The sequence below is a fragment of the Leguminivora glycinivorella genome, chromosome 10 (genome assembly GCF_023078275.1).
Source record: "Leguminivora glycinivorella isolate SPB_JAAS2020 chromosome 10, LegGlyc_1.1, whole genome shotgun sequence".
Taxonomy (NCBI): Eukaryota; Metazoa; Arthropoda; class Insecta; order Lepidoptera; family Tortricidae; genus Leguminivora; species Leguminivora glycinivorella.
In genome coordinates this window covers 18,852,066-18,874,265 of record NC_062980.1, presented here as the reverse complement: position 1 = coordinate 18,874,265, position 22,200 = coordinate 18,852,066, and the positions used below count along the sequence as shown (strand labels likewise).

General features: G+C 36.5%; 1 non-coding gene across 1 annotated transcript; it reads right to left on the bottom strand.

Moving 5' to 3' along the window:
- Positions 1-4,221: 4,221 nt before the first annotated feature.
- Trnas-gga lies at positions 4,222-4,295 on the bottom strand. The gene has a single exon. It is a non-coding gene; the product is annotated as a tRNA-Ser (tRNA).
- Positions 4,296-22,200: the final 17,905 nt, after the last annotated feature.

Here is a 22,200-nt window from a genome sequence, read left to right as displayed (position 1 = left end):
TGAATTAGTCGGGAGTGGCTAAGGAGCCATGTTTCATGAAAACTGGTCCACTATGTCGCAGTAGGGGGTTTTTTCAAAATTTTAATTTTGTGGTTATTATTCGACATACTTGTTCAGCTGAAACCCTTATTGTCCATACTTCAAAGCTGTGTAGTCCCCTGCAGATCGTTATTATGTACCGTCAGCAAAGCGGAGTGCAGTCGCCAACAGGCGTCCTATTATCGGCTTAGCGCCTTGCTTGCCCACTTAGCGGGTTTGCTTAGTAGCTTACATGTGTGTCATTTTCTCATTAAGGTTAATAGGAATTACGGTCCATTTCCAAGAGTTGTTGTAGGCGAGAGGCTGGCAACCTGTCACTGCAATGTCACATTTTCGATTTCTTTCAACCCCTTTTTGCCAAGAGTGGCACTGAAACTTGAGTAGTTTCATGTGCTCTGCTTACCCCTTCATGGGATACAGGCGTGATAGTATGTATGTATGTGTTATTAAGATGTCTCGCTGTCCATCAGGCGGGCCGTATACCTTTTTGCCACCGACGTGGTATAAAAAAAATAATTAAGTGTGCAGCGGGACGTACGAGATGCATGTCAATCAATTAAAGTGTCCAGTGTGCGTAGCCAAATGCACAAATGCTCACGATAATCTCTTTCGTAGCTATCTATCTCTATCGCTCTTGCGTATTGGCGCGACAGAGCCAGACAACATTTCTGCGGCGTTTCGGTGGCGTTACGGCCCAGCCACGACATTGGTCTAAGCGCGACAGCGGTGAGCGGCAGCCATACGTGCGAATGGAAAGTCCCATCGCTGTGTCTCGCTCCGATGTATGGCCGCCGCTCACCGCTGTCGCGCTTAGACCAATGTCGTGGCTGAGCCGTCAGGCCCTACACTTAATGAGCCTTTATAGGTACTACAGTATTTATAATATACAGTTGTTGTTATACTCTGTCTTCACTTTCCATCAGGTGTGACTAGGGTCAATCGCTAATCAGTCTACATACAAAAAAAAACCGGCCAAGTGCGAGTCGGACTCGCCCACCGAGGGTTCCGTACAAACTTTCTTTCAAACTACCTAGTAAAAATAATCTCATATTTTCATATAACTCTAATGACTTGACTAGAAGACAAAAGTATAGGCACTAATGAGTATTATTGTGTATAGCCGGTCAATTTGCTAACTAATTTGCGCGACCTGGTTGTTCAGGGATAATTCTTTATAATGTTAACCGATTTAAACAGTTTTTACTTTATTGGACAGAAGATGGTTTACGTAACATCTCGTATTAATTTGAAGTACGATATACATCCGCAAGGGTGGGTAAATTGAAAATAAAAATCTGAAAAGTTTTTTGTGAATTAAAAAAAAAGTTTTCAAACACGTTCAGTACAAACACGATTATATTTCTCCTGTAATATTTAGCATAAAACCAATGTTTACTAAAATTTTCATAATTTTTCGTTGGTAAACTTCGGAGATAAGAGGGGGGGAACGGTATTTTTTTTACATTTTCCTTCAAAATTCTTTTTATTTCCACAACAAAAAAATTATAAAAAATAGCTTATTTACGTTCAATTTGAGATCTTTCCAACGATATCCCACTTGACCTAGTAACTTGAAATTTACAGTTTGCCCCCCTTTCATTTTGGCCATTTTCTACAATTAAAATTAATATATTTATAAAAATTATACTTTCTATTTGTAGAGGTTTACAATGTTCATAACTATTCCAAATTTCAAGTTGATAGCATTAGTAGTTCTCGAGATATTTAGGAATGTGACAGACGGACAGACAGACGGACAGAGTCGCACCATAGGGTTCCTGTTGTACCTTTTTGGTACGGAACCCTAAAAAGTGTGGTAGTCTAATGTAAACAGCATATCCAATTTGTTTACCTTCAAGCGCTAGAAGCATTTCAGTTGCAAATATGTTAGTTACACCGAGAGAAACATGCAAATTCAAGTTAACTGGGTACTTCAAGGCGTACAAGGCGATCTGTCCTAGCATGGTTTCTTTTGTACCTAACTTCATAGGTACCCTTCAAAATGCAGAACACGTCATCTACGTATCTATTCCGCAGTCTTACAGACTACAGACGGTCCGAAGCGTAATGCCAACTCTTCGGAGTGTTCCATCCATAATTATGTTTGCAATTACGGGGGCTAGTGGACTGCCCAATCTGCCCATTGCTACACCGTCCACCTGCAGATAAACTTAATAATATGTATCTACTGGAATAGTACTTAGTAGCGGCTTAGGTTACATAAAGAGTTTGACAAAATATAGTGGAATATTCCTTTTCATGTTTTGATTGCGAAAAAGTAGAAGATAGATTAATTTCTGGGTAAAATTGTTTGATTGTTGGTTGATCTGAAGATCTTCATGGATTTTGGCGTCAATATCACGTTGATGCTTCCTTATCGCACTTACAGAAAGTACCGTGCTTGCCCGCCACTTTCACTTCGGAAGATATCTTAGAGCACTGCTCTTGTACCTGGTAATGTTTAAAGCGAATTAAGTATCTTTATCTTTCAGACCGTCCGTAACTCCTTTCCCATGAGGTTGTGATTTCAAGTCTCTCCCAAGGCAGACGTTTACCACTTTTAAATTTATTCGTAGCCTACTAACTTACTACGTCCTACTAAGCCTACTAACGAAAACGTCCCATTTTGTCGATTGCTACACTGAGAGAAATTTGCATTGTGAATTTAACAAGTTCGACTTGTTGCGGTTTATCCGTTTGAATCAGCCAAACGTATGTTTAAAACAATATGTGTCAGGTTGTTTTTATAAAATCGACTTGTTGATTCAAATATATTGCCGATTCAAATGACAAGTAGCTTGTTGTTTGAACCAAAGAGCACGTAGGCGCTATTTTAACCAAAAAACTTCTTGAACGAACATGGAAACTGGTTGTATTTTCTCTCAGTGTATAAAGCAATTTTGTCAGTTTATTCATATAAAGATACAAGTAAATCTCGCCTTAGTGGTAACTGACAAAGTGGGACGTTTTACTAAACACACTCACATTTATTCAGAAGCTCAGAAGGGATGGATAGGTATGCAAATTGTAACGCAACTTAGCGCGTAGCAACAAATATGATAAGTGCTGAAAATATGAAAACGTAAGTAAATAAGTAAATATTTAAAACGTTGTGAGTGTGAAACTACATAAAGATTCAGTAATTTTTCCCAACATTTCCGTGCTAGGTGGATTGGTCGAATGGAAATAGGTGGGTTCAGTTGGGTAGCTGCTTTTTTTTGACAGCGGGAATATAGTTTGCATTCGTTTCCATGGCAAAGAGAATACCTTTCGCCTGTTCACGTATTTTGATCGGAGCTGATACAGAAAAAAGTGTTGGTTATCTTAACCTATAATTATGATTCTATGATTCTGGTAGGTATTATGTACCGTAAAACACCCTATTCTCGCCTATCAAGCATAACTTCGCCTAAATTTAAAACTTTCAATTATCTAGTAAACTTGGTATCAAATGTGACATATTAAAGTACCATATCTATTGCAAAATTTATTTGTGGCAATATTCCTGCAACAAACTTTTGTCTACCTACTGCCTATTCATTTTTATAGTGCCTTAAAGCGTGGTGGGTATGATAGATATTTTCATTCTCTCGAATACTTTTGTGCCCAGCGCCACATGGTAAAAAGGTGAGTCCACAAAATTAATCAGTCTGTAATCGAAATTTAATGGTCTTTCACGTGAAATTTATTTCTTCTTTCATTAGTTTTCACATTTCACTGTTAGTTAAAGAGATATCTTATAAAATATCGCTAGCGAGGTCAAAATGCCATCGTCCTTCCAAACTTCACCTACCCCTAGGGCTGTCACTTACATGAATAGAAAAATTAGACTGTGTTATTTACTAGTTAATATTTCAATATTGTTAGTAATCTACAAGGTGCACCGAGGAACCCGCATAACTTTAACTACGCGTTTCTGAGGCAAAAAAAAAAAAATTATATGAATTTTAAAATATTTTACCAAAAAATTTTTTTTTGTTTTTTTTTTTTACTTTTTTGGACGTATTTCTACATAAAAAGTAAATTTTATTCATAAAGTTGTCTATTAAAATGAGTTTCTTAATTTTTTTAAAACCAATTTTTTTTTAAGTTTTTCTTGTCACATTGCACTCAATGCAGTAGCCAACTAACCAACAAATGCAGTAGAACATTTTTATATTAAAGGAAAAATGGAAAAATTTACGCTTCCGGCGGGACTTGAACCCGCACCATTTTTGCAATCCGTGCAATGCTCTTACCAATTGAGCTACGGAAGCCACGCCGGACTTCGCAAATCTTTCCATGCCTATCCTTTTGTACACACGTCTTGGGGTGACGTCTAGCGCCATCTACCGACAGACTATTACATCTTCTACCGGAAGCGTAAATTTTTCCATTTTTTCCTTTAATATAAAAATGTTTAGAATCGTTAGCAGACGTTTCTGCTTAATAAAAATTAAATGCAGTAGAAGTCGGAACTTGTGTTCTAGTCAAGTTTTCCAGTAAAAAAACTTGCAAATATTATATTGGATTAACTGTCGAGAAGGAAGGAACAAATTTTAACGTTAAGTTCCTCAGAGACGCCAAAAAAATACTCGTTTGGCCTCAAGCAGATGATATAGCTTTTGTTCTTAAGGAAGACATCGCCGCTTTGTTGGCTTTTGCCAAAGGAAGATCGAAGAGGCAAACTACATTCTTCCTTTGACTTTACAAATCATAATGTTTTATAGGTAGGCTCATGATAGAACTGTGTTTCATTTAGTAAGATAAAACTCGCCCGGTAATTTTCATTGGAGCAAAGAACTTTTTATTTTATTTTAAGGCGAGATGATCTGTCAAACTAACCAATCCAAGGGGGTGAGGTGCGCGGCGTCCGGGCAGCCCCGCCCGCGCGGCTCTGTTCGCTTGTCGCACACGGGAACTCAAATTCGCGCGGCAGCATGGCACAGACGGATCGCAGTATAATGATCGCCGTATTTTAACTGGGCTTTCTTAGTTTTTTCATGAAATAGGAGGCAAATGAGCAGCTGTATCGCCTGATAGTAAACGATCACCGCCTTATTTTTTTTTATTAGGTTTCATCATTTGTGTAAGTAATACGAATGATTTATAGTTACAGTATATTTGGTCAGCGTTGTCGTTGCTTTTAAGGACGTCCCTAAGCTACAATCAATTTTATCTATTTTTTCGGATTCTCCAACTGCCATCGTCGAAACTTCTTAGTAATCGCACTTAGCTACAGATCGACAGGGTGAAATGAAAAGGACCATTCAAACTTTGCATAGTGACTTTTGATGTCATTATGAACAACTTTTATTAAGGGTCCAATGCTGAAACCACGAAAAAAAAAATTGTATGTTCCATAGAAATGAGCTGTATCATAACACTCGAAATATATACAATAGATTTTTTTTTGCGTTTTCATCATTAGTCCCATAATAAATAGGAGCATAATTTGAAAATTACGAGTTACAATTATTTACCTGCAAAGATAATACTGTGTAGAGAATTTTATGGAAATATACCTACTTCTCCTAAACGTCATAACCGTAGCTTTTACGGTTTTCCTGAATATATAAAAAAAACTGAAAATGGGGACATAAAAATGGGGAGGCGGGAGGAGGGGAAAGATTAACATCTCGGCGTGTTTTCTACTTTATGTAGAAGTTTTTTCTTATAAACCTATTGTTAACAGAAAACAGTAACCATCAGCTTCTTTGACCATATACTTTATGTAAAAAGATATTATGTCATGTCACTGTTGTTTAAAAAGACACATACAATTTGTCAGTCGTGAATAAATAACGCTTTTTCTTTTTGATATTGAAAGCCTTTAAGCTGTATATATGCCAAAGTTTCGAATTTTATTCTTGTTGTTTATGAACCTACAACTTCAAACATGATGAAGTCACTCAGCCAGTCACTGATGAAATCTGTGCTATTTATATTAAGATATGAATAAAATCTAAAGTATGAAAACTATGCAATTGAAACTTTGTCTATTTAATAAAGTTGCTATTGATATCATATCCTGACAATTATATTTATCTGGTTTAAACCAGACCCAAAATTCGAGGATTCAGAAGAACGACAAAATGCTTCAAGAAAACAGCTTTTCTCTTCGCTTGACTCGTGTTGGCGGGGGCACTACCGCCACTACCGGACCTCCAAATCGAATACAACCCAGCACAGGATAAATTATCAATACCATTCTATGCCTACCTTAAATTCTCAAGTAATATTCATATCAAGTATCAACTATTGTCAAAGGAGTCAGACAGCTTGTTGAAGGATTCTTATAATCTTGCAAATTAGACAAATATCTTTAAATATCAAGTACCGTAATCATACCCACCAAATATATAAAATAAAAAAAATTGTCCAGCTTTATCAATGTATGTTTATGGACTTTCATCAAAATTTATTGAGAAGTTAAAATACTGAAATCTTTTAACTATTGTGGAAAAATGGCGATAGTTGTCAAACAAAATTTCTGTCAGGCTGGCCACATGTTTGGCATAGACACAGAAAAAATATAGACGGAGGGTAGCACGATCTAATTAACCTTATATCAAATTTTGAAAGACAGAAATACCTACCGTACCTGATCTTCAATCAGTACTGTATCTACCGCCGCCTTTTCTTTCGAACAATTCAATATTTTTATGAAAATTTTGCGTAAGTTTGTTCACTAGCTGGACATCAGTCATATATTTTCTAAGTGGAAAAGTTGTGCTGTAATGACGTCACAAACCCGTCATCTAGGGGTTTCTAAAATCTATGATGTTTAGATATCGTAAATGTCACTTGATAACATCATATGAAAATGAAATACTTACGTGTATATATAAATTATCATTTTCTTACCTTTTCACGGGCTTTGATTAGAATTTTCTTTATTTATTTGATTTTCTAGCACGCAATTATTTTTTCTGCCTCCTCAAAGCTTTGTTCCCCATTGCTTCAATGACACGTGACCACGCGGAGAAAACTGACACAGGTCCATCCTCTGAAAGCGCCGCCGCGCGACTGAAGAGGCCATAAGTGCCATCGAAAATGTTTTCAATTTCAAAACAATTTTCAAAAAAAATTTTTTTTTGCAAAAACAGGATTAGTAACAGGTCTTAAAATTGGGTTCATAGTTGTTCCATCTTTCCTTTGCGGATTTGGTAGTATTTGGTAAATATTATATTATTTTAATGACGCTACCGGCACAAACTCATCAGATTCGTCTAGATAATCTTATTACCTATATATTGAAGTAAAAAACAAGTCAAAAAAGTTCTTATCATAGCCATGGGAACGATTTATTGTTAAGAGAAGAGGTAACTTTGGAGTCATTTTCTATCGAGCGAAGTTGTAACATTCATGTTGTTCAACTCCATAACATACTCACTAGATCCTGAAATTTAACATATATCGTTTTCAGATTTTTCCATTACGTTTTCCTGTTTTTAACGGCTTCAAAAAACGAGTGCGCGCAGCGTCTACGGAAATATATCGCCTTAAATGTAAGACTGTAACCATTGGTATGTGTCTAGTAAAGATTGCTGTTAAGTATTTGTGTAGGTACATAAAAGTGTAGTCTATTCCATTCAAGATACACCGAAACAAAATCACCACGTGATGTAATTCGGCCATCCTGCTAACCAATGGTGTGGCACCTGAGGCATGTGATGTTTTTATCGTCATTTTTTTATTATAATCATTCTACTTTGTATTTGTAAATACACGCAGTATTTTAATGTGTCGTGATACTAAATATATACATATATACCTATTAGGTGGTGATACTATGAATATTGATACATAGGGAGGTATGTAGTTACTACGATAGCTAGGACAAATCGAACGTGTTGGATTACGTCTCACGGATTGGGAGTGGCAACGATGTGAAGGTATAATTGGAGCCAAAAAAATTATAAGATGGAAATGGAATGCTTCGCCCAATCGCCCATACAGTTGTGCAACGTGATTTATCTATTTTTTCTGCCATTTTTTCTGTCGAAAATTCAATTACAATATTAAGTACTTATTAAAAATATTTTGCCGTTGATTTTGAAATACCTTTTATATACATGTATTTAGATGAACCCCAAAAATTATCTTTAGTTTCAGACATTTGGGTAGGTAACATAATTTTTGACAACCCTGAAGTACCAGCGTGTTTTGTATGAAAACTCTCCGGATGCCTTCCTATCTTTGCCTATGATGAAGATTTGTGCTTATTTGTACCTTAATAACTCCTGCATACGATTCAATATAAATTATGTAAATCATATAGAGGGTAGAACTTAAATCTGATGTCATGTGCCTCTGTTCACTCATAATTGATAGGGTAGGCAAAGTTAGGCAAAAAGTCAAAACTTTGCCTACTGACTTTAGGCTCGAGTTTTAGGTAGATATATACATACAATTGAATCGTTTTTGTATTAAGCTTAGGTATTGCTACATTATATATCATTTTGACACTAGTGTTACCATAAAAAATATTCAGTTAAAGAGGAAACTTAAAATATATGAGAAAAAGTAGGCGAAGATATGGTGTTTTACGGTATATAAATAAGTAAGTATGTAAGTATATCTTATAAAGTATATGTGTAAGTTCATCCCCTCATTATAGTATTTAATGATAATAATTTTAATTTGTAAATAGTAGAATAGAAAGTGATATTATCTCAGCAGTTCTCGAAAAGTTTGTACAAAAATTAAGGGAAAAGTTAAATTTGTTTTTATTAATTCCTATTTTGTTACCAAGATTTTGTTGATGAATTGAGATTTTATTAAGTTTTATTTCGTCATTAAGGTTCTCTAGTATCTATATTTTCTTAATTATAACAATTATCCTGTATATATCTTACGAAAGTCGAATTATATTACTAAATGTTGGTAACAAAATAGGATCAATTAAAATTTGCTGACGTTGTACAAAGTTGACGGGAATTGCTGATCTAATGATTGTTTTCTGTCACGATGCCTGCACGTATCAAATGTTTCTTTTTGATCCAGTGGTTGACTGGTAGAGAATGCCTTAAGGCATTATGTCCATCATTAGTACTTATTTTTTTATGTGCAATAAAGAATAAATAAATAAATAAATAATTTTGTAATAATTACTGGGTGTTTCAATGAACGTAATACAAAATATGTAGTATTATTAAAGATGCTTACTATGTTCAAAAATCTGGAGGTGTCGCTTGTTAAAATTTTTTTCTGAGTTTAGTAGGTATGTCAATATAACACAAAATTAATATTATATAATTGACCTTACTACATGCAAAATATACGTGACGCACGTCAAAATCGGCTGCACAGAAAAAAAAATCGAAGAAAGATCATATTTCGTTTTTTTTTTAAATTACTAAACTATAAAGTTTTGGGAGCTGAAATTTGGTATACTCGATACCTACTAATACACAGACAAATCAATAAAAAAAAATACAAACCAAAACTCGCTGGCGGCAGATTCACTTAGCTTATCCTGGCATGACCTTTGAGTTTTATCATGCAGAAACGTCTGCGAGCGATATACTACATATTTTTAAATTAAAGGAAAAATTCACAACTTCGGCAGGACTCGAACCTGTGACTTACGGCGCCACAAAGCCGTAGGTCGCAAGTTCGAGTCTTACCGAAGGTATACATTTTTCCTTTTATACCGTTTATACCTATTAATCACTTTATATAGGTACCTACTCTACTGAACAATTTGCTAACGTTACTGAATTGAAAGTGGCACCCAGTTATCCCATTTATCTTTACAGTAGATTGATTGGGAACAAATGAGAATAGCCCATCTAAGTGTGGTGATAGGCCATCCATCGCCTTTCAGGCTCTAGCCAAGATTACATACAGTCGTCTCCATATGAAATGAAATATCTTTATTTGCTTGAATATGGTAACAAGGTAGGTCTTATGGCTAAGTTTTCCATGCATATTTAACCGTCCATATTCATCCATATTCATATAGTAGTTATCGCTCTCGCTCTTCCGTATTGGCACAGTATTTTTTTTTATTTTTTTTTATTACAGGGAAATAAAACCGAAACATACAAGTGAAGGATGTAATATAAAAAATATACGTATCTAGTACAAAATAGATTAAGAAGTTTCCTTGAACACATCCCACTGAGAAATGCCGCCCACCCGCTCTTGGTTACGTCACAGTTACCGCCTGTCAAAAACGCGATCAGTCACGGGTATACGCATTCACCTACACGAGCTTAAACTGTGTGTGTAGGAATACGTCTATTTCATACATTCAATTGTCCGAGGTGTGGTATTGGTGCGACAGGGCCAGTTGCTGATCATTCTCCACGGATTGTCATAATTGTAGTCTTGGCTAGAGGCCTAGTGCTCGTGCAATCACATTGTAAAAACCATTTGCCCACTATGCCCACAATGAGTAAACTTGATAAGTCTTCGTATTAATCTGGTGCAGGTCAATAACTTCTGATAGGGTTGGCACGTAGGCCATTTTTTAGGGTTCCGTAGTCAACTAGGAACCCTTATAGTTTCGCCATGTCTGTCTGTCCGTCCGTCCGTCCGTCCGTCCGCGGATAATCTCAGTAACCGTTAGCACTAGAAAGCTGAAATTTGGTACCAATATGTATTTCAATCACGCCGACAAAGTGCAAAAATAAAAAATGGAAAAAAATGTTTTATTAGGGTACCCCCCCTACATGTAAAGTGGGGGCTGATATTTTTTTTCATTCCAACCCCAACGTATGATATATTGTTGGATAGGTATTTAAAAATGAATAAGGGTTTTCTAAGATGGTTTTTTGATAATATTAGTATTTTCGGAAATAATTGCTCCTAAAGGAAAAAAAAGTGCGTCCCCCCCCTCTAACTTTTGAACCGTAAGTTTAAAAAATATGAAAAAAATCCCAAAAGTAGAACTTTATAAAGACTTTCTAGGAAAATTGTTTTGAACTTGATAGGTTCAGTAGTTTTTGAGAAAAATACGGAAAACTACGGAACCCTACACTGAGCGTGGCCCGACACGCTCTTGGCCGGTTTTTTCAAAGTTGTCCACCCCACTTTTTTTTAACATGGGTATTTTTTACGCGATTCATACTCAGAATCGTGAAGTCTTTCGGTCCTGAGAGGAGAAAAAAATGTCCCTAGATTTCCATACATTTTTCAAACCTTCCATTCCGTTGTCGCCATACAAAATGTATGAAAAAATGCGGAATGGGAAAAAAACCTTGGGACACTTTTTTTCTCGTATTAGGATGGAAAGAGCTCGCGATTCTGAGTGGAAACCACATAAAAATTTCCAAATCTAAAAAAAAGTGAAGTGGACAACTTTAAAAAAAAATTGCCCGCATGTGTTTAATATATTTTACTACGTAGGCGTCAGGATTTAGGTATAGCCAACAACCATTATTTATTTTAAACTTATATAATATGCGGACATAACTTAAAAACACATTAACATTTTTTTTGCAAATGCCCGCGGAAAAATACTGTTAAGTAAGCCAACGTTTAAACACTGTTCACCATAAGTTTTATAATCCTCATAAAGGCCCAGCCTTTAGAAAATGTGATTTCCAAAAAACAAAATAAGTTTTTTGTCATAAGTATTTTTATTGAAATCGCAAACCTGGCAGTTAAAGCGAAGCAAAACATAATAAATATCGTAAGTGCCTATTAAAACAAAAATTCAATTAAGGATAACAAAACTCAAATTCAAAACATTACATTTAAGATTAGGTACATACAATAAATAATATGAATTAAATTAAAGTTATTAAAACATAAAGTTAAAAAATTAAAAGCTACTATAATTCATAAAAGATGTATGTCTAATGTCGAATTACTACCAAAAACTATACATGGTACAAATAATTACAAAGTGATATAAAAGCATTTAAAATAGCTTTATAATTATTTAGACAAAGAAGGCATAGCCCTAATAGCATCCCACGCGCGTGGAAACATCACAAATTGAAGTAAATTGTGGAGTTATTTTCCTCTCACTCTTATTTTCTTCATTGAGTTTGATTAAAGCGTCCCTGTGGTACTCGATTTTCAGTGTAGGTACCTCAAGTTTGAAATAGTTAATTATAAAACTTTTTTTAATAATAAAATTACATTTACGTCAGGGTTCGAGGATATATATCAATGGATATATATATTATAAATGGGAAATTGTGTGTAGGTATTATCTGTTTGTTTGTACGTTTTTCACGGCAAAACGAAGGGACGAATTGAAGTGTTTTTTAAGTGGAGTTAGTTGAGGGTATGCAGAGTGATATAGGTTACTTTTTGTCTCTTTCCAACGCAAGTGAAGCCACGGACAAAAACTTATTAGAATCTATTTAGACTGACTAAAATATCATGACACGTTCTTACCTACGTTTCCGTATAAATAGAAAGAAACTATAAACTGAAAGAAACTCTTTTCGTACTAAATCTATAACTTACTTTCAATACATTTCGCTGGAGAAGTTGCGCAGACGTTAGTGAATTTGTTACTATCAAACTCGTCGAATATACTTATTAAGTGTAAATACATGATGAAATCGGTTCCTTTAATCTTCAATGAGTTTGAAAATTTTACAATTTTAAAGTATTCCCGTATGGTGACGGGTTAAGAATTTCACCACCCCGTTTCTTCCCGCGGATGTCATAGAAATCAACTGTGGGATATGGGCTAAATTGCGAATAGGCGAGAGGCTGGCAACCTGTCAGTGCAATGTCACAGTTTTATTTTCTTTCAATCCCTAGTTTTCCAAGCGTGGCACTGAAACTTCAATGGCGTCATTGTACAGTAGGGTTTATAAATTTTTATGCATTTTTTCAATTAAGGTGTAGAAATGTACACATATTTATGAACTCGACTGTACATACAATGTATGTGTATGAAAGTAAATGGAGGTGTACCGAAAAAATGTGTAGGTATTATTATATTTTCAGAGGAGTAGGAATGTTATGGGGAACAAATAATCATGAGCATTTATAATTAATTGGGGACCACCCTAAGCCCATTCCATGTCTTTCCTTCATAATTATTTGGGACAGTCCACCTGGGAATGCCGTATTGAGTACAGCCTTACCTATACAATTATGTATATTGTATACGTTAATACATTATATAGGATGGTCCCAAACATCGCGAATAACTTTGACCATAGATTCCGTTTGACCAAAGTGCATCGTGTCCGTTGGCTAGGTCACCTTGAAAGGATGAGTGAAGATCGGGCAGTCAAAAGAGCCTACTTGGAAAGACCGAATGAACGCCGTCCTGCGCCTGTCCTGGTCACCCAAAATATCGTTGGGCGGATAGAGTGGAGGTAGACCTTCGTGAGCTCTGCGTCGGCGAAAGCTGGCGCGATACCGCTCAAGACCGAGCAAAGTGGCGTGCTTTTGTGTTGGAGGCCAAAACTCATTTTGTGTTATCGCGCCAGCCGAGTAAGTAAGTAGTAGTATAGATTCTGTTTCTTTATTCTGTACAGTGTGCAAGTTTTCAAAGAACCAGGAACGCGCCTTGCACTACTCCTTGAGTTCTAAGTGTTTGTAAGCTTGTTTGTGTTCTACCTCAAAACGTATCTCTTTCGTAGCTATATATCTCTATCGCCCTTGCGTAGCGGCCTTTCTACCGACGTCTGGCGTCGTAGAAATGCCATTCGGCTAGCAGGCCTGGCCTTTTTGCAATATTTACCTGGTTTGGTCCTGAAAAGTTCGCCTAGTCTTCCACTTCCAACTGACCCTTCTAGTCTTTTTTCATACGATTTCTTCGTTTATCCATTCGACGACCGGTCTGGCCTAGCCGCGGTCCCGGGTTCATATCCCGGTAAGGGCATTTATTTGTGTGATGAGCACACACAGTACCTGAGTCATAGATGTTTTCTATGTAAGTATATAAGTATTTGTATATTATATATATCGGTGTCTGAGTACCCGCAACACAAGCCTTCTTGAGTTTACCGTGGAACTCAGTCAATCTTTGTAAGAAGTCCTATAATATGGTATCTGTTTATAATATTTATTTTATTATCCATCCGCTCTACATACCCGAACCATAAAATTTTACAATTTTCTTTTAAAATGCAATTTGCTTGCCCCCGGCACGATATAAAACTATTATTTCTTATAAACATTCTTGCAGACTTCAGTTTTTAATTACTCCTAAAGAAAAACTTCCCACTTAAGCAAAATACCTTAAGCAAGAAGTTTTTATTTTTAAGAGTCTGCATTTCTCATTATAAGAACTCTGTAGTCTTACGCCTGGACTTTCATTAGTTATTTAGTTTAAGAGCAGTTTTATGATGGATGAAACAAATTAACTAAAACATTTTAAAACATGTAAAGTCGGGTAACTCACGTAAAATTGTCGAAGGTCGCTCGACACGTTTCGCTCCGTAACGAGGAGCATTTTCATTGACCACGCGCGATGACTTTGGTATCCCGACGCATACTCAGACGCAGAGATTTTACGTGAGCTACCCGATTTTACATGTTTAATATGTCAGTGACTCACGGTAGTTTTATTATTAAACATTTTAAAACCTTGACCACCAGAGACACTGTTAGATGATAAAAATCAGTAGCGCTATTACGAGTTTGACACTTATGTTATGTTCGCTACTACTACTTGTGTATTGTATACTTAACTTTCTATGTTTCTCGCTCGTACTGGCATAAGTGCGAGTAAGACTGTAATACCGAAATTAAGGTGGGTTAGCGTTAGCGTTAAATTGGTGGTACTGATTCTGAACAGAAATAGTTACTCTAGACGCTGAAAAATAAGGGGTTGCCGGCTTAATATTATAGATACATTTATGGGATACGAAGCCGACATAGCACACGTCACGGGGACGCATGTAGGTATAGTGCTTTTCTTAAAAATGATATGAAATAAATAAAAAGTCTAGTGAACAAAAACCCCTTTGAATGGCTGTGTATCTCCTGTGCGTCTAACTGTGCGTCGAAGCGCAAAAATAATAAAATCGCCTCCCTCTAAGAAATCCCTATAAAAAACAGAAAATATCGTTTCGTTTTGCATCTTGTGGCTACTATGTCCAGAGGAATACGTTAGGCTCAATAGAGCCTCTTAAAGTCGGTTACATTATCAAAGCAAAAGTTTTGACATAAAGCCTCATTCTAATAAAGTCATCAAAAGCCTTTCATTAAAAGCTTGGAATTTTCGAAGCCACAACTCTTTACCAGTATCGTGGACTCGAAACTTCGATGATCGAAACTTGACAATGTATTCTCATCTACTACATGGTGAGTCCAACTCGCGTCCCTGCAAAATTTTTCTTTATTTTTACCGAAGTCGAAGTTTCGGTTTTGTACTTGTTTCGACCGGAACCGAAACTTCCGCTAACACGTGATTTTATGACTAATTCTGTCAAAACCAAACTAGAAATTTCGGTAGGACGCTGTTTTTCTGGCAACTGGGTTTACTCTTCGGACAGTCGGACACTTCTTCTTCTTCTCAGAAGTTGGACCGGTATTGCAGACGCTACCACTCTGAGTGGCTAAACAAGAAGAAGACATTCGCAAGGTGATCGCCGACATCCGTTAGGATATGTCACTTTAAGAAGAAGAAGGATGATTTGGCTTGTATTAGCGTTCTAATGCTTTCTTGTCATGTGACAATTTCCTTTGATCAATTCTCATGAACGCCTGTCCAACAGTCAGTCGCTTTTCATTACATTAATAGCTCATAATACGAGCTTGCGTAAACTATTATATTTTATGGAGTTATGACAGGGTATCAAGCCAACGTCACAACTTCGTAAGCGTATTGTAGCTAGCTCTCCCTAATGATGGGTTTACACGGGCTTAGTAGCTAATACTTATTGCGTGTCACTAATACTTATCATAAGTAAACACATTTTACAAGTGCTTAGTATTCAGTGCTAGTGAATAGAAGTTAGTTCTATTTACTAAGCGATAAGTATCTATTGCCGTCAAAAAAAAAGACTAAATCTTGCCACTTTACAAGTGGTGTAAAAATTACTGACAAGTAAAGTTCAACTACTCCAGTGACTAGTTTACTTCGTTACCATGGCAATTTCTTGCTTGTCACTTTGCTGACAAGCCCCTAATCGCTAATACTATTGATAAATACTAAGCCCGTGTAAACCTAGCATATCGCTCGACAGTAGTGGCGCGAGAGAGCCAGATTGCGTTTCGATCGCCTCGTACCGTCAACAATTGTCACTTTGGCTAGGCCAGCTGAGAAATTATCCTTTGTAAAACATAATGACGGACTTATCAATATATTTATTGTTGCTTGAAATAGGTCCTTAATGGAGATGACAGCTTTTGGTGCGCTTAGGAGTTCGACATCTTTGAAAGGTCAGATGGGGCTTTGTTTGATTAGGCCCCTTTCTACTTATATTATTAGTTGATTACGGTAAGTGGTTGGTAAGTCTGCTGTATTTTGAATTAGCGTTCGCTGGAGTGGCGACTTTGTTAGAGTCCAATTATATGGCTCTAACTACTCCTAATTTTCAAAGATTCATGTCGATTTCTATAGAACTTGTCACGTGATTTCGAGGCACCTGACTTTTTGTATAAAATTGACATATCGACCCATCCTGCGCCTGTGTTACCTGTGAGAGCTTATTTTTCGTTCTGACTTGGAAATCAATATTTTTTTCCAGCGTTTAATGATATATCTGATTGTTGATTAAAATATGATTCTATCTACTTGACAAATAACACAATTAAGCCGACGTACAATCTAATCTGGAAGTAATTTTGTAAAACAGACACGGGTGCTACACGGCACCCATTTGTAAAACACGTATGTATTTATATGCGCAAACCGTATACGTACACGTAATAAGTCAGAGAAAGATAAAAGATTAACAGAACAAAAGGTTTGCGGGTTATACACAAAGGGGTTTTGGTAATCATTTTAATGTATTTATATTTTCTAAGCTTGCGATCTGCCCCGGTTTCGCACAGTCGCACAGGTTGCAACCCTTAACAAATTTTATGCTAAATCTTTCTTAATCTAGAATCTACTCTCTTGATATGTGAAAACGACATAATAATCTGTTCAGCGTGCGTAGCCGAATGCACACACGAAACGCTCACGAAGTGAAACGATCGTAGATAGCTATCTTTATCGCTCTTGCGTATTGGCGCGACAGAGCGAGACTACCATTCGCGGCGTTTCGTTATCGTTTCGCGTCGTACAAATGCCATTCGGCTACGGGGCCAGTTGTTTTTGAGCTTATAACGAACTTACAGAAATACAGACAGTCGCGGCGGAAGAATAGTTTTACCTCTATATTAATTGTATTTAATGTATAAGGTAGATAAGTAGACAGATTTGGTGTATGCAGACGGTGACAAACTTACATTAAGCATTTGAATATATTTTTATCCTTACTGTTAAGATCTTCGTGTGTATTTGAAATACGTAGGTATAATAGTAGTATAATAATAGAGTAGGTACCTTGTCTGTTAATTTTTTTTTATGAATACTTTTGCTGATTAAATTGTATCTCGTTTTTTTGATGCATGTTAATTATAAGATGTAATGTTTTGAAAAGAAGTGGCCCGCCGAGTTTCTTGCCGGTCCCATAGTGGATACCCCCCTCCAACTGAGGGGGGACTGAAATCTTCTCGAGGCTGAGGCGTAGGGTTAGAGCCGGCGTAGTTTTATTTGACGTTCATAAGCGCATTGTAATATGCCTACTTGGAAAATAAATATTTCATTTCATTTCATTTAATTTCACGTTTGCAATTGTGCATGTGAATCGAATTAGAGAGAAAACAAGGGATGAACTCCCCTTTGGGTTGCAGGGTCAGATGAGATTTTTCAAATGTAATTTTTGGGATATTCGTATAAAGCGGACCCTGTGGGACACATATTCGTGCACTCAACCCAATAGCGGTACAGAAGTTTCAGTGATAAAAGAATTTAGTATTTGTATTTGTATTTCTTTATTTGCTGAATATGGGTTTACAAAGATGTACAATAAAATATAGTTCAACCATATCCTGCTTGGAGTAGCATGCAAATTTAAAGTAGGTTTAGCTGCACTAATAACATAACACAAGACAAAATGATAGAAATAAACATTTAAACTTTTTTAATTTAAACAATTATTAATTCTAAAAGTCATGCAGTGATTTATAAGTTACAATAAAATTAGCATTTTACATTAATTATTTACACAAACAAAATGTCATGCAGCGATTAATTAACTAGTTACAATGACAAATTTTTATTTCTATTCAATTTCATAATTAAAATATTCATGTATGGAAAAAAACACATGTCACAAAGCCTAGTATTATTTTATATACTAGTAATTCCTAATATAATTGGCGAGATTTCACCACTCCGCTGGCTCGGCCACATGGAAAGGATGGGAGAGGATCGTGGTGTGAGAAGGGCATATGTGGGACACCCGGGTGGAAAACGTCCGCGTGGGCGAGACCGAGAAAGACCTGTCCGCACTCAGTGTACCCAACTGGCGTGAAGTGGCGCAGGATAGGGCAGCTTGGCGATCTCTTGTGTCGGAGGCCAAGATCCTTTTCGGGTCGCTGAGCCAGTGAAGTAAGTAATTATTTTATTCGGAATTTAAATATTGTGCCCGACTGCTGGGTGTCTATGTTTAATGATATAATAAATCTTGCATGAAATCTTATTGCCCTAAACAAGCATTAACAAGCATAATAAGTATGTTACTAAGCTAATAAAACATAATAAATTAGTATTTGTCCCAGACCCTCTCTCGCAAACAATCGAGTCACGTATTTCGGACGTGCATAGCTCAGCATTAAGCCACCGGGTCCCTAAACCTATTAGGAAACCTTAATCTCTTGTAAACACCAAATTATAGTTGAAGGCTTCTTTGAATTCTGTATGAAATTGCCTAGCGTATGTAAGTATACAGTACATTTGAAAACTACAACTTAACTAAACGTAATTTGTTTTAGTTGATAGGATTAGTTTAGTTATGTACAATTGTACATAAATAATTCTAATTAAAATTATTGGCAATGTAATTTTATTTGTTTTCATAATATATGGGTCCCAGGGTCCATTTATCTATATAAGTAAGTATTTCGTCGTCTAGCACCCATTAGTGCAAGCTTTGCTTAGTTTGGGGCTAGGTTGATCTGTATAAGGTGTTATTTGCACAGTGCGAGAACCCTTTTGCGAGATTCATTACATTGCGGTATTGAATGGGGTGCTTAAGGTAAGGGCGCGAGTAGACACCGCACCGCCGCCACACCTTCGCACTACAAAGCCTTCAACAGCCCGCACACAGATAAGTTTGCATTGTGAATTTAACAAGTTCGACTTGTTGCGAGTTTATCCGTTTGAAACAAAAGTATTTTAGTTAACGGAATAAATCACAATATTGATGATACAAGTCGCTTGGCAGTCGCTTTCGTAAAACTAGTGCCTACGGAAAATCTTGGGCTTAGTTGTCGAAGCGGAACCCAGGCTCCCATGAGCCGTGGCAAATGCCAGGATAACGCAAGGAGGATGATGATTGATGATACAAGTCGAATTTTTTCGAACAACAAAGTCAAACTTATTAAAAGATATTTGATTGAATCAGTCAAACATATTATGTTTGAAATAATTACATATGTGTCATGATGCTCTTATAAAGTCGACTTGTTGATTCAAATATATTGTTGATTTAAATGCCGAGTAACTTGTAGAATGTACTAGTTACACTTTAACAAAATCTAACTTGTTGTTTGAACCAAAGAGCACGTAGGCGCTATTTTAACCAAAAAACTTGTTGAACGAGCATGAAAACTGGTTGTTTTTTCTCTCAGTGCAATGGAACTAAAATCACATGTTCGTCTTCACTTGCTTTACACCAGCGTAGAAGCACCAGCGTAACGAGAAAATGCGTAGGTATGTAGCCACAAGCGAACGAATTACGAACCTGATATCGGGTCACTGGAACTGATTGTGATAATTATCTCTAGTCAACGGTACCTGCAACATGAGCCTTCTTGTTAGTAAACAGACTAAACAGAGTCGAATCTGCCGACTCACGACTCGTAATGAAGATATAGCGAGACTGAGGTCAAGCCACGTCATGCACCTCCTTCATTAGGCTGACAGTTTAATAGCGTATGTTCGTTTCACATTACGAACTACGAAGAAAAGTAAACAATTTTAAACTGTTTAAGAAAATATGGCTTGAAAATATTTCGTGCGTTTTAGATTGTCAGAGGGCGTACCGTAAGTGCGTCAAGAAAGATTGGTATCATTTTTATGCGTAGGTACAGGGTAGTCAACGTGAAAATAGCTCTATCTATCACTCTTCTAGATTGATACGACAGAGCCAGTTGCATTTCGATTGCCACGTAGCGTCAAATATTAACACTTTGGCTAGGCAGGCAGGTAAACCATCTGGGCGCCGATTTTTGAATGTCGACCATTCGGTTTCGTGACTTTCGTTCAATATCTCCAGTACTAGCGATTCAAATTCTACTAACAGAACCAAAAATCTTCCTTTTTCAACACTTTTCCACAAACTTTCGAACGGCGAATTCGTGTGTTCGAAATTCAAAACCGGCCAAGAGCGTGTCGGGCCACGCTCAGTGTAGGGTTCCGTAGTTTTCCGTATTTTTCTCAAAAACTACTGAACCTATCAAGTTCAAAACAATTTTCCTAGAAAGTTTTTATAAAGTTCTACTTTTGTGATTTTTTTCATATTTTTTAAACATATGGTTCAAAAGTTAGAGGGGGGGGGAACGCACTTTTTTTCCTTTAGGAGCGATTATTTCCGAAAATATTAATATTATCAAAAAACGATCTCAGTAAACCCTTATTCATTTTTAAATACCTATCCAACAATATATCACACGTTGGGGTTGGAATGAAAAAAAAATATCAGCCCCCACTTTACATGTAGGGGGGTACCCTAATAAAACATTTTTTTCCATTTTTTATTTTTGCACTTTGTTGGCGTGATTGATATACATATTGGTACCAAATTTCAGCTTTCTAGTGCTTACGGTTACTGAGATTATCCGCGGACGGACGGACGGACGGACAGACAGACATGGCGAAACTATAAGGGTTCCTAGTTAACTACGGAACCCTAAAAATGGGTTCTTGCGTTGCCGTGCCGCGCAACGCGCTAAAAATTTGACTAGTGCCAAGCTGATTTGAGCTATACAATATCCATGTAATGCCGAAATTATACTTTAGAATCTAGCCACGTGCCTGACCGACCAGGCGACCAAGTTCAAACAAAAAAGCTGTACGACAGGACAGTCTATATTTACTCGAACCTCTTCGACCCTTTTTTCTCCTTCGTAACTTTATCTAGGTAAGATAAGTACCCATTTAACGATACGATGAACTTTACAAGTGAATCTCGGCCATGACTTGATTTGCGGTCAACCGATTTGTCTAGGCCATTCTAGAACTTTGCTTTATTTGCCACAGAAGTCACTTTAAGGTTTACTGTGAAAAGGTTCTACACTGGCTAGAATTCAAGATGTTTTACTGTATTACGAGTATGTAATTGTTTCAACTAAGTTGCAAAAAGTAAACTCTCACTATAAGTTTCCGAATAACATGTAAATTATGGCATCAAATTAGGTCATCCGTAATATATTATACAAACAGGATCCAAATCAAAACAGCGTTTTTTACGTAATAATATTATTGTAAGATGAGTTTAAAATTTGAATTGCAAAAATATTAAAGCAAACGAACCATAAAACCGCGTTACATATGACAGGTTTCATAATATTTTCCCATTTCGCTTGTTTATAGAGGATCCGGTGGCTAAAAATATAGAAAAGTGCAGCTATCCATCAACACTATCAACAGAGACGCGAAAAAAGTTGTGACATGGACCATAAATAAAAGAAGATGATGAAATGGTGTATCCAGTTTTTCATTTTTAGACGTAGGTGTTTCATAACGCCCCGGCACGAAAGGAATGAACAAAACTTTGATTGTGTGAGTGACACCTGTATCGATATGGAGTCGTAATAGGCTAGTTTCCTACTAGTCAAATCAGCTTCTTTTTAAGAACTGTCAAAACGATTTGTTAATAATGGAAATACATACTATGAAATACTGAGGAGTGACGTCACGGTCAATTTATTAACTTCGTATCTTTCTCTTTGACTTATTAAATAAATTATGTTTTCCCCTCACTAGCTCGGAAACACGTGTTTTGTCCTTTAATACCAGCGGGTAAAAACGCA